Source organism: Ptychodera flava, chromosome 2 (genome assembly GCF_041260155.1).
Source record: "Ptychodera flava strain L36383 chromosome 2, AS_Pfla_20210202, whole genome shotgun sequence".
Classification (NCBI taxonomy): Eukaryota; Metazoa; Hemichordata; class Enteropneusta; family Ptychoderidae; genus Ptychodera; species Ptychodera flava.
The window spans coordinates 19,667,940-19,680,414 of NC_091929.1; positions in this window are offsets into that span (position 1 = coordinate 19,667,940).

The following is a 12,475-nucleotide window of genomic DNA, read 5'->3' on the forward strand; positions in this document are numbered from 1 at the left end:
AACGATTGTAGAGTCGTGTAACACAACGTTTGGTTCCTTAACGGATATCATTTGGTCATTTAAGGTAGAACGCGCCTCGCAGATATTCGGACTTTCAAACTGTTCTTTTCTGATATACACTTGTGTGGTTCATTTGAAAGTTCTTGGTGTAAGAAAACTTTTCACCGGCTTAGTTTTTCGAAATTCGAAAGTCTAATTTTTTTTCCATAGAGTTAACACAGGGATGGTTGCCATTTTGAATTTTAAATATCGGTAAATCTTGGGTTATTTGTTTCTCTGTTTCTCTAGTACCAAACTTTGCATGGTGACCCCCGATTTTTATTCTTGATTCTGAAAGACAATGGTTGAAAGATTCCTTAAGGAAAGTTTAAGCAAAAGTTTAAGTCTTTCACTTTCGAGGCGCATGCTACCTTAATCCGATATCATTTGCACGGACTCGCCAAGAGGGGGGCCATACTTTCACTATTTTATATTGCAAAAAAACCTCGGTTTTCGACTGTACTTCATTTTGTTGCATGGAGAGACGGATCTTCAAAATCCGTCGTGGTCAAAGTTTACACATTAAAAACTTTCTGCATAAGGCCAAAGTAATTAAATTCTTTGTTTTGCGTCCACTCAAAATGGGAAAACGTACGCGTCTGAGCGGCTGAAAAACACACACAAGAAAATTAACACAATGTAATTTGATTGCAGCAAATAAAAAATTGTCACAAAATTTTAGTTCAGAAAAGCTAAGCGGTCATGTCCTAAAATTTCCTATTCAAATACATTGTGTGTGTTTTTCATGAAAACCTTAAAAACCTACGCGGGTGGGGACGCAAAACAAAGAATTTAATTACTTTGGCCTAAGGCACAGAGTCACAGAGTCATATTATTACTCAGTGCTGTTTAATCAATTTCCATGAACTATCAGAGCGCCCCTGGTGTTTTATGCTGTCATCTCTTCTGAAAATGTCAACCAACAAACCAAACAGACAGAAGGCAATAATATGGCAGTGTCTGTTGAGGTTTGCTCTCTCGCCAAACATATTTTTTACACCAGGGTTAATTTTGGATTTACTGTTTGAATCCGGACTGATGAACAGTGAGTTCAGAAGAGATGCGAAAGGAACCATGGGAAGGTCTTGAGATGACTTGATTTACAATCAGATAAGAAATATGATAAGCAAGTGTATATTTTAATTATTCTTGATGAGACAAGTAGAAATTATTTGTATATTCATGAAAGAAATACAAAATATACAAATACAAATACAAATTTGTATATATATATATATATATATATATATATATATATATATATATATATATATATATATATATATATATATATATATAAATAAAGAAGCCTCAGATAACTTACTGCTGTTCGTTACATTTGTACTTGTTTGCCAATGCTCTTCTTTGCAAATACTTTCTGCACAAATTTGTACGGACAAACTTTTCGGTTACATGTTAAAGGGATCTGTTTGTTACTGAGTCAAAGTTGATGAAATGTGCGTGCTTTATCGTGATCTTCTAGTGCATGAGAGGCCCACACTGATTTGAGATGAATTGTAGAATAGGAATACTTTGTACATTGTAGCACACAATTTGTTTGTTAAATAAATGAAATATCTTCAGCACTTAGGTTGAAAAACGGTGTTTTGCTGACATTCACCACTGTCTCCGCAAAGCCTAGGATAAGATAATCGAAAATGACTTTTTCGATAGAAAATTTTGACATTTGTGTGCACAGTTGTAAATGGCAAAATGTGTGTGTAGGTGTGTATGTGTGGGTGTGAGAACGAGAGAGAACCATACCCCGCCATTGCCGTGAGGAGTAAGCACTCTTGTCAATCTCCACTCAGACGTTGAAGCGCGGTGGGGCAGCAGTGCGGCGTGGATAATTCGAACCAAGCTACGGGGTCTCCGAGTCGTTGACCGCACGCCCCCACCAATCTCTGCTACAGGCAAGTTTAAATATTCCAAACTGGGACTGCTTTCAATCCTGCGCGCGCCAAACTGACTCAGTAAACGTGGCAGACATCTCAGATTTCGATAGGACTTGTCTAGCCACAGGCGACCCAATAAGTATTACTGATCATGAGTTTTTCACACTGTTTTCTCTATCATTTTCTCTTCTTTCTTCATTCTCTGAATGATCGGAATAAATAAAATAAATGGTTTACATAACCTAACCTAGCCTCTGTGACTCTTTATTTATTTTACACTCCATTACAAGGACGTATATCTCTCATACACACATGCTGTAATTAATTAGTCAACACAACTAATTATGCTAATCCGTGGACTTATCAGAGGTTGATCAACATCGGAAAGATAGTGATGTTAATGAAAAAGGAGTAACCATTCCTATCTTTCGCGATGTTGACCAACCCGTAAAATCCCCAATAAGTCCACGGATTAGCATAATTAGTTGTGTTGACTAATTAATTACAGCATGTGTGTATGAGAGATATACGTCCTTGTAATGGAGTGTAAAATAAATAAAGAGTCACAGAGGCTAGGTTAGGTTATGTAAACCATTTATTTTATTTATTCCGATCATTCAGAGCATGAAGAAAGAAGAGAAAATGATAGAGAAAACAGTGTGAAAAACTCAGTAATACTTATTGGGTCGCCTGTGGTCTAGCTAGAGACCGCACTTTCCGTACACTGGTAAAAATAATAGTCGCGCCAGCGGCTTACTGACTACGCATGCGCAGATTCATAATATACTATGCGAGTAACCGGAAGTGTACCCATTTTCATGGGCGCCGCCATGTTTTTTATTTGAGTGCTTGCAAATAAACAAATACGAAACGTACAAAGTATTATTTTATAACATGCCATTGATAAATATATCTCTTTAATTGGCCAATAAATGTAATTATCCAACTTGTCACTGATACAAAATAATATGTAATAGGTTTGACCTGAGAGCGAGCGCAGCATAGGGTATATCGTCATTGATGTTTTCAGGCAATAGCATGCTAATTTCTGTGTTTGATGCGTGATGCATGTTTTTGCCATTGAGGTTGAAATGCTGTCAATCGTTTTCTAGAATAACAATTATAGATCATTATAGCAATTTAACTCGGAAATGCCAAGTTCATTAACGAAAATTATTTAAAACTGGTAAATTACATGATTCCGATCAGTTTATTGTAACAGGGGCGGGAACAGAGGCAGTCTAATGTAAAACAAGTACTTGATATTCCCGTCCGTAGCTCTCAAGCACACGATTTTTAATTCTCGCGTGAGTTGAGCGTTCGTTCTCGCGAGAGTTGGCTTGTTTCAAAATGGCGGCGTACAATGATGACCGAACCGGGCTTTCAAAAGTGATCGAAAATAGTCATTTTAAGCTAAATTTCTGACTTTCTTTGGAACAGAGAGATTCTATTGTCGGAAAAACACTTTGTCGAGTAGGATTTGTGGTAGATGATATCTTTAATTTCACGCAATCCGTGTAAAAGTATTCAAAATGGCCGCCGCCATGTAAACACCCGGTGGTGCACTCCTTTCAAACACGTAGGTATATATATATATAATATATATATATATATATATATATATATATATATATATATATATATATATATATATATATATATATATATATATATATATATATATATATATATAGGGAGTGATAGAATTGACACTAAAAGTTACGAAACCAGATGTGAGTCCCAAAAAAAATGGAAATTCCAAACGGAATCTGGAAGCTGTTATATATATATATATATATATATATATATATATATATTTTTATCTATATGTAAACTCGATAACTCCATAGGTGAAACACCTCTTTTCATGAAGGTCGAATACTTCTAAATACCCAAAATTTGTGTCAAAATCGAACTCGCGCGAGCGAGCAGTAGTCGACAGACAGTGCTCGCCATGGCCATACAGCGCACGGAGAGAGCAGCTCTACGGCATCTTCGGATGCAATGTGGATATTGTAGTTGTACCAGTCATCACCTCGAAGAATTGTACATGTCTTTAGACTTTCCATATGGAACATTTATCGTCTTAGAAAAGGAATTTGTGAGCGGATCAGGGAAAACTTGAAGTGAGTTACGACCTACAGCGTCGTAACTCTTTCATTGTGATGAACATTTTGCTGCAGTACGAATGAAATATTTAAAGGGTATTTACGTCGCCTGATCGTGTATTTCCGTTATTGACTTACCTACATGTAGTTTAACTTGTTTAAACGACCTATACAAAGTTTGAAATTCTTAGGAGTACCTTATATTTTGTGTCCGAAACTTAGGGACGGACATTAGATCTTGGGAGGGAGGGGTGGTCAAAAAGTAAAAAAAAATTCAAAGCAAAAAGTAAAGAAAAAAGTCTTCAGACTGGTTTGCAAAATAAAAAAATAAGACCAGAACGCAGAAGTGTGAAAAAAAAATCTGCAAAATTATTTAAAATCTTATTTTTGAGATTTTACCAGCAGGAAGCGACTATCTGTATTGCATATACCCCTTAAACCGGAAGTTGCGATCATCTCATCTTTTCATGAATTTTATATACCACTGACACTGTAGTATGGTTATCAAGACAGAAAGTTATATTTTGCTTTTTAAGTGTACAGATACAGACCAACTTACCGGTTCATTCACAATGAAGGCAAGAATGGGTGAACAAGTAGAGATATGCCTATAATGATGAAACAACAAATCAATAAGGCATTTTCAGTTCGTTTCTTTCTCAAAACAGTCCTAGTCTAACAGCAACAAACTTTATCGTTTAACAATACAATATGTAACATGCCATCTATCCGGCAAAAACGACACAAACAAATGAATGGGCGGGGTTGAACTTCAGGTTTGTGTATAGTAGATACTGAATGAATCCGCAAGACTAACCAAAGTAATTGGCAAAAAAAAAAAAAAAAAAAAAAAAAAAAAAAAAAAAAAAAAAAAAAATTCAACCGTATCTTTGTGTGCAGCAAACACTAAACAACAATGTCCTGAAATAGCAATCAAAATTCAGTACCAGTTTTGACAGAGCCAATAAACTTGAAAACTTCATAAAAATAGGACACAGCATAAACACTCCCTTCACTACTACAAAATTAGCCTCAAAAATACAAATTTACGTATTTCATCATAATTTGAACATATATGATTAGGATAATCCCTGGGAACCTGTAATCCTAATATTAAAGGAATCGTACTGGCCGTTTTGAAGAAAAGGCTTGGGATGTAAAAGTTTGAGGACGATGCCACACATTCACCTATTAGATAAGCTCTGCGTTGCCGGCAGCAGAGCTAAAAGACAGTAATTACAAATCGAGAACAAAAGACGTGTTGATCTACAATACAAATAATCTAAGATTTGGTAGCATGTTATGATCAATTAAATGTTACTGGAGCATAAGTTTTCAAAGACGTGTAGTCTCCTTCATCAGATGCAAGAGTGGAATGAAGAATTGAAGCACAAAGCGACAGAAAATTCAGAATGAAAATTTCAGGAAATTCAGAATGTACATTTTTCTTCATTCTTCATTCTACCCTTGCATCTGATAAGGGAGATTCCACGTCTTTTAAAGCTTATTCTCCAGTAACATTTAGTTGTCATGATTATAGCGTGCTATCAAAGCTTAGAATAATTCAGAACAAAAATGCAGAAAAGTATCAAAATTCAGTTACTAACCCTCGAAAGTTTAAATCAACATTAGAGATGTACTGAGGTTCTCAAGCTTGTTTTTCCAGACAGCTCCCTGTACACTCATCTTCTTTAATTTCTATACTACCAGCTTCTGTAGCAACTCTTCGATTTCCAGCTAAATCCAACTTTTCACATCCTGAAAATAATGCAACAATAGGTAATATTGTGACATGAGACTTTAAATGAAAGACAAGGTGCAGAAGGTGGCCGGATTAGGTTAAGGAAAAGGGGAGACAATGATATACAGTGCCTCTTTTCAATACTGTTACAAAATATTGGCTTATTCTTGTAATCAACTGATAAAAAGTAAAAAAAAAGCCAACTCTCATATGCTGAAACAATAGAGTATATACTCGGCGATGTTTACTTTAACTAATGTTTTATATGCGATTGTGCCTACTAAAAGACACGTGTTATCTGTGATTACGAATCGATACTTGGCATATCGATCGCGCTCGGGTCAAGAGTCATCGCCACAGTTCTGTGGTGATGACCTTTGACCCGAATACGATCGATACGCCATGGCCAAAAAACCTCTGAGTATTGACAGTTAGTGTATGGTATACCAGCCACTGAACGAAAAAAAAGGTTTCTTCACGTATTTTAGCTATTCCAAAGTACTATACAATTAATTTCAAAGGGTAATAATACAGATGCTTCAAAATTTAACACCTTTTACTATTTTGGAGACAAAACTTACCCTTTCTGGTCTTACTTCCATACGATCAAGACTTCAGAATGCGTTTACAAGAAAAATGTCGCAACTTCCGTTTTGATTCATGACAGGATAAGAAAAGGCACCAAACTTGAACACCAAGTGTTTAAAAGTAGAACGCCTCTTGCACGCCGGTATTAAAATTAAAACGTTCATGGTGGTTTTCTGATTTTCTTTTCAAAATTTCAAAATTTCAACCCATTATATACGTGTAAAATTATTTTGTATACTTCCTTTTTAAGAAAAAACATGCTGTCAGCAATTGTAGACCGGAGATATTTTTCACTTAGTGTGAAATTCTTTACATCAAAATCCGTGTACGTTTGCCGGACAGCGATGCAGTAGTAAATTTAATATAGCCATAGTAAAGTAAAAACAATAAATGTTGTTAATTGTTTTACAGTATTGTAAAATTTCTGTATTGCTGAGTTTTTGAACACTTGAAGGAGATGGTTGTTAACACTCCGTGTTCAGGTTTAGAACATCATTGTTAATGATATGAACACTAGTGTTAACAATATGAACACTAGCCCGTTCAAATTTGAACACCGACATTTACTTTTTGAAGGCGTAAAGACGCGTCTAGCGTCCGCTATTTTTACAGTGTAACAGGGGTTTCACTAAGTTTTGAACTTGAAGTATGGTAGGGGGCTAAAATAAAAAACGTAGGCGGTTTGCAGCTGCACAGCAAAGTGGTCGTCAACGGGAGGGTGAGGGAGGGGTGTGTTCCCCCCTCCCAGCCGAACGCCGGAAGAAAATCAGCTAAAAATTCACTTTTTACAGCTCACAGTCACTTGAAATTATTGTATTTTCAGGAGTATTGTCAGCAGTGTCCTAGGATAATTTTTGTTCATATCATAAAAACCATTTTTCTGGGAGAATAAATATGGTAATTCATAATTAAAAATGATAAAAATTGGGTGATGTTGAATTTATAGTGAACAAAGAAAATTAAAATCTGGAGATAATTTGACAATATTGCTCAGTAAAGTAAGGACCTTGATGTATGGTATGAAATTTGCTATGTCCAGAACCTCTATTTGCTTTTAGGAGGTAAACTATAATAATTTATTATTATTAATGATATAAATTTGATATTGTAGACGATATTACACAGTGTTTCATCTGGACAGGGGGATGGGGAGTCCCCCTCTGTTGAATTGTTGGCACCCAAAGTAATTTGTCAAGGGGTGACCAGCCCCCATGAAATGGAACCAGTCACATCTTAGAGATACAAGTAGAACACATGAACTGGTGAAATACCCCTAAATTTTCTGGTAAAGGGGGAAATCGCCCCTGTTGATGCCATCCTTGATGAAACACTGTGATGTTTTAAACACAGAAGACGATTAAACTTTTCAATATTGTACTATGTTGTGCTTTAAATTAAGAACGATGTAGGGTATGGAAATAGGTAAATGGGAGGTAAAAATGATGATTTATTTATCAACAATGATTAAAAATGATTATGTTGAACATATTTCACGAATAGAAACAAAGTAAGAACCTTGATATGGGATATTTATATACAATTCCACGTATTCCGGACGAGTGTGGCTGCGTCGCGGACGAGTAATTCCCCGTATAGCGGCCGTATCCCTCCGATCCGTAGGCGAGGCAGGATACGGCCGCTACACCGGGAATCACGAGTCCGCGACGCAGACACACGAGTTAGGAATACGGGGGGATTATATATTTATCATATGCACAGACCCAGTTTTCCGTGAATAAACCTTTCAGGAATGATAATTACTGGGAAAGAACGAGAGGGAGTATTTTTCAAGAATTCATACGCTTGTGTTATGCGGTCGTGGCTGGGTCACAGCTCACTTGACTGCGCTCAGCTCTTCATGTCGAGGTTAACTTCGAGCACGCCGAAGCTGCTCCTATGGATAATTAGCGTCTCTCGTGGGTCTTTTTCTGTGCGAATCAAGTGGAAATAGGAAAGACTATGGATTTTTAATGCAAGGTATTTATTTGGTACTTACTATTACATCAATTTGAGTGAAAATTCATTCAAAAATTATTGGACGTGCTAGCGGGACGTCGCGACACTGAGCAGAGGTTATCGAGAACGGGTTTTGTCAATATTCGAACAGCATTCAAAGAATTCTGCTATGCAAAGTTTGTATGAAATTTTCAAAATGACCAATTATTATGTTTTACGAAATTATCAATTGTATGTTTAATATTCTATGAATAAAATGAGCTTGTTTAAATATAATGAAGAACAGTGTTCGGCTTTGACTCAAACGGTAAGACTACAAGCAACTTGTCTTTCTTAGCTCCGACGCGAGACGACGGAAGTTCAACAGCAAGGTACAATACAGGAAACGTGATTCACAATATGTATGGACAAAACATTAGCTTGCACCTTTGAATGCACTGATAATCTTGTGAACTCGTCGCTCTTGAAAAGTAAAAAGCCGTTTCTTCTGATGAGGTTCAAGTCCGGAGTATCGGACATTGATGCAGAAATGATGAACGCTCTTCGCTTCCTCGGCTCGACCAGGGGGCTCGACTCGTTGACTGCCGCAGCAGCATTTATCGTGATGTTGAACTTGAGACCCGTCGATGTTGCTTCAGAAAACATTCTTACTGATGCAGGGATGATTTGTACGTGTCTTGGGTATCGGCTATGCTTATTATGTTGTTTGATGAACATCGACGGGGGCTCTTTTGACGAGGTAGACAACACAAAATGCCGGTAACATAGCGTATTAAAATATCAGTGGTGTAGAAATCAAACATTCAATCGCAAATCAACGATGAAGAAACACAAATTCATAAAAATTCTAGTATCGAAGGTATTTTGTATTTTCCATATTTCCTTATGCTTCATTAAATTCCCATGTTTGCATTTCAGGGATTTGAAAATAAGTTCTGAACAGCTGACTTTTTGTTTACGTTTTTAAAGCAGTCCGGTCCCATATCCACCACATGAGGATAGTGTGACGTCATACTATAGGGATAACTGGGTCTATGTACTATTTCGCGGAGCCTCACAATTTCTCGCCTTCGGCTCGAAGTTGTACGGCTCCGCGAAAAACACTCGTATACGATGACGTCAAACAGAGAAAAATACCATTGGATTATATATTTACCACATGAACAGTCTTCTTATTTTTCTTTTGACGTAGATGGATCAAAATTATTGTAACAAATTGTATGAATTTCGTCACAATTTGTGTTTTATTTACGTGGATTACTTTCATTTAACGGGTAAAGCCGCCCGTCACCCAGGAGATACTTTCATTTATAAATCCCATTAAGTTTAAATTTTGATACATCGAACGGTATCTCTACCAATCAGACATACGGATTCGGTCACGTGAACGTGTCAATCATTGCCTCGCGCTGTCGATGCCAGGCAAGTCGTCTATTGGCGGACATAGCTTTCACCGCGCAAGCGACGGATAGCCATAGTTATTTAGCATATTTACGAATGGATTTATGAAGTAAAATGCAACGAAACGATCGAAACAGTAGTTCTCATTCTTAGAGATGCCATGGCTTTTGAAAAAATCACACAAGTTTTAGACCTTGCCGGGCGCGAAAAATACAGTTCAATGACACACATAGTAGGCCACATTGCATGTTTGTTTGTGGCCACAACGCTGCCGTCACCGATCTCCGCCGATGTCAACTCGGATCCCGATCTCGATCGTCAATGATTTCGTCTGACGGACTTTGATGTTTGCAGTGACTCATATCTCGCCCGTAGATACATCCTAATTGTATTACCTGACGGAAACTCTGTTCTGTTGTGAGTGTTGTCTGAGTCACCTTTCGAAATACATCGGATTCCACAGCGCCGCACTACAGATTTAGACTACAGCTCGACAGCTTATGTCTTCGCTACAGCCTTACGCTACAGGTTCGACTCCGAGCGAGAATTTTACGGAATTTTTTTGTGTAATGAAGGACATTAATCGTTGTTAGTCGAATGACTTTAAGCGTTTGCCTCCTATGTCGCTTTCCCGAAGATTATACGGTACTCATTTATTCCGTTGAACTTACGTTGAGGTGTAGATTTCAGGTTTATCGCCAACCGGGATCGCCAGGTACTATAGGTACGACGTCCACATTGAGTCTTGCCTTTACGACTCGACTGGAGCGTAGCCGCGACGTTGCTGAGACATTAAAAACGATCGACGGTATCCCCATTCGATTCTCGGGAAAAGCTATAGTTTTAGCGACTCGAAATTTCGTTGGACATGCCTTCTTCTATGTTTCCACGTGTGGATTTGTCGGGTCACCTTTTTTGTAAAATTGTCATGAGAGCACGGCATCGATCACGAAAAATCGGTCTGTGTCCGTCGCGACGTGCAGGTATGAACGGTACAATGCAGGAAAAAAGTTCCGGTTGATGACGTACAACAGGGGTATTATGGGATTTCTTATCTGTGCTGGTGTATGTCACACGGGTGGAGATACGGGCCAGTTAATTTGATAAGAAAATTTGTACATTCAGAAGCTCACATAATGGATTTAACCTGACGAAGTGAGTTCGAAGGCCTTCTCGTATTTTAAACCACTTAGAGCGAGTTATTATTGGCGTGGATGGACAGAAACGCAGTACATATCATACCTCCAGCTGTACGTACACATTGAGGCCATTGGCAGTGCTACGCACGCCGGCCAACTAAAATTCAAACTGTAATATGGCTGCATTCACAAACACCTAGGGGGGGGGGAGGGGGGAGATTCCAAAAATAAGTTCTCAGATTTTTTCGAATATCCCCTAACAAACTCGCAGTGTCTTCAAGTCCCCCTTCTGACTTGCTATAATTTTGAAGTCCCCCCAAAAAGGAAGGCAAAATGTGGCCGATATTGTGCTTCGTCCAAAACTATCGACTCACATGGAGTCTATTGGGCAAAATATCTACATTTGTCCGATAAAAACAAGCTACCGGTATATCTCTACATTTATATGTGTACGGTAATTCATGTAAATGTACTTTGCTTGAAGTGGCAGGTAAAACGTGCATGTATGTACAAAAAATGATTTTTGGATTTGATCAATATATTGATTCACTATACATTGTAATCTACAAGAAAACTATAAACGCGTATTTTCTAATGTAAAACTAGCAACATCTGTTCATCTATACTGGTTTGATTACTGACATGCATGTAATTGCTTAGCATGGGGTGTTAACATATGCATGTTTGTACAAGAAATTTGATTTTGGAATTTCGCCGAAAATGTTCAATGATCCACTATACATTGGTGTCTATGACAAAACTGTGAACAATTTTTTTTCCAATGTAAAACTTGCATTATCTGTGCATATAATAACCCTGAATAAGTGACATAATTGTACTTGATTAGTATGGAGTGGTTACATATGCATATGTGTACAAATATTTGATTTTGAATTTCACCGAAAATGTTCAATTATCCAATATGACATGGGAGTCTAAGACAAAACTGTGAATAATGTTTTCCCAACGTAAAACTTGCAATATTTGTGCATATATGGACCCTGAATAATTGACATAATTGTACTTGATAAGTAATGGGTGGTTACATATGCATATGTGTACAAGAAATTTGATTTTGGAATTTCACCGAAATATTGATCCACTATACATGGGAATCTATGAGGAAACTATGAATAATTTTTTTACAATACAAAACTCAGTGAATCTATGTGTTTATACACGCTTGATTATTGATATTAGTGTACTTGATTAGACTAAAGAGGTTACAAGTGCATGTGTGTGCCAGAAATTTAATTTTGGAATTTCACTGAAAGTGTTGATTCACCATACGCTGTATGCTATGACCGTGGAAACTACGAATAACACATAGGTTATATCTCCCAAATTGTTATTCAACGGTTGTTTGACCTGAAGCTTCCCTGTGTTATTGACGACACTATTCACTATTCTAAATGGTTTGTATTCTGGCAAAGTCCTCAAAAAATAAAAATGTACATACGGCGACATGAATGTTTGACACTGACCTAGACCCCATGAATTGTCAATGGGGGAATGTTATCAAATAAGTTATGTCCCAAATAGTTATTGAAAGTTTAAGTTGAGGCCAGTTTTGCAAAACAGGGGGGTTAGGTAGAAATCAGGACAACC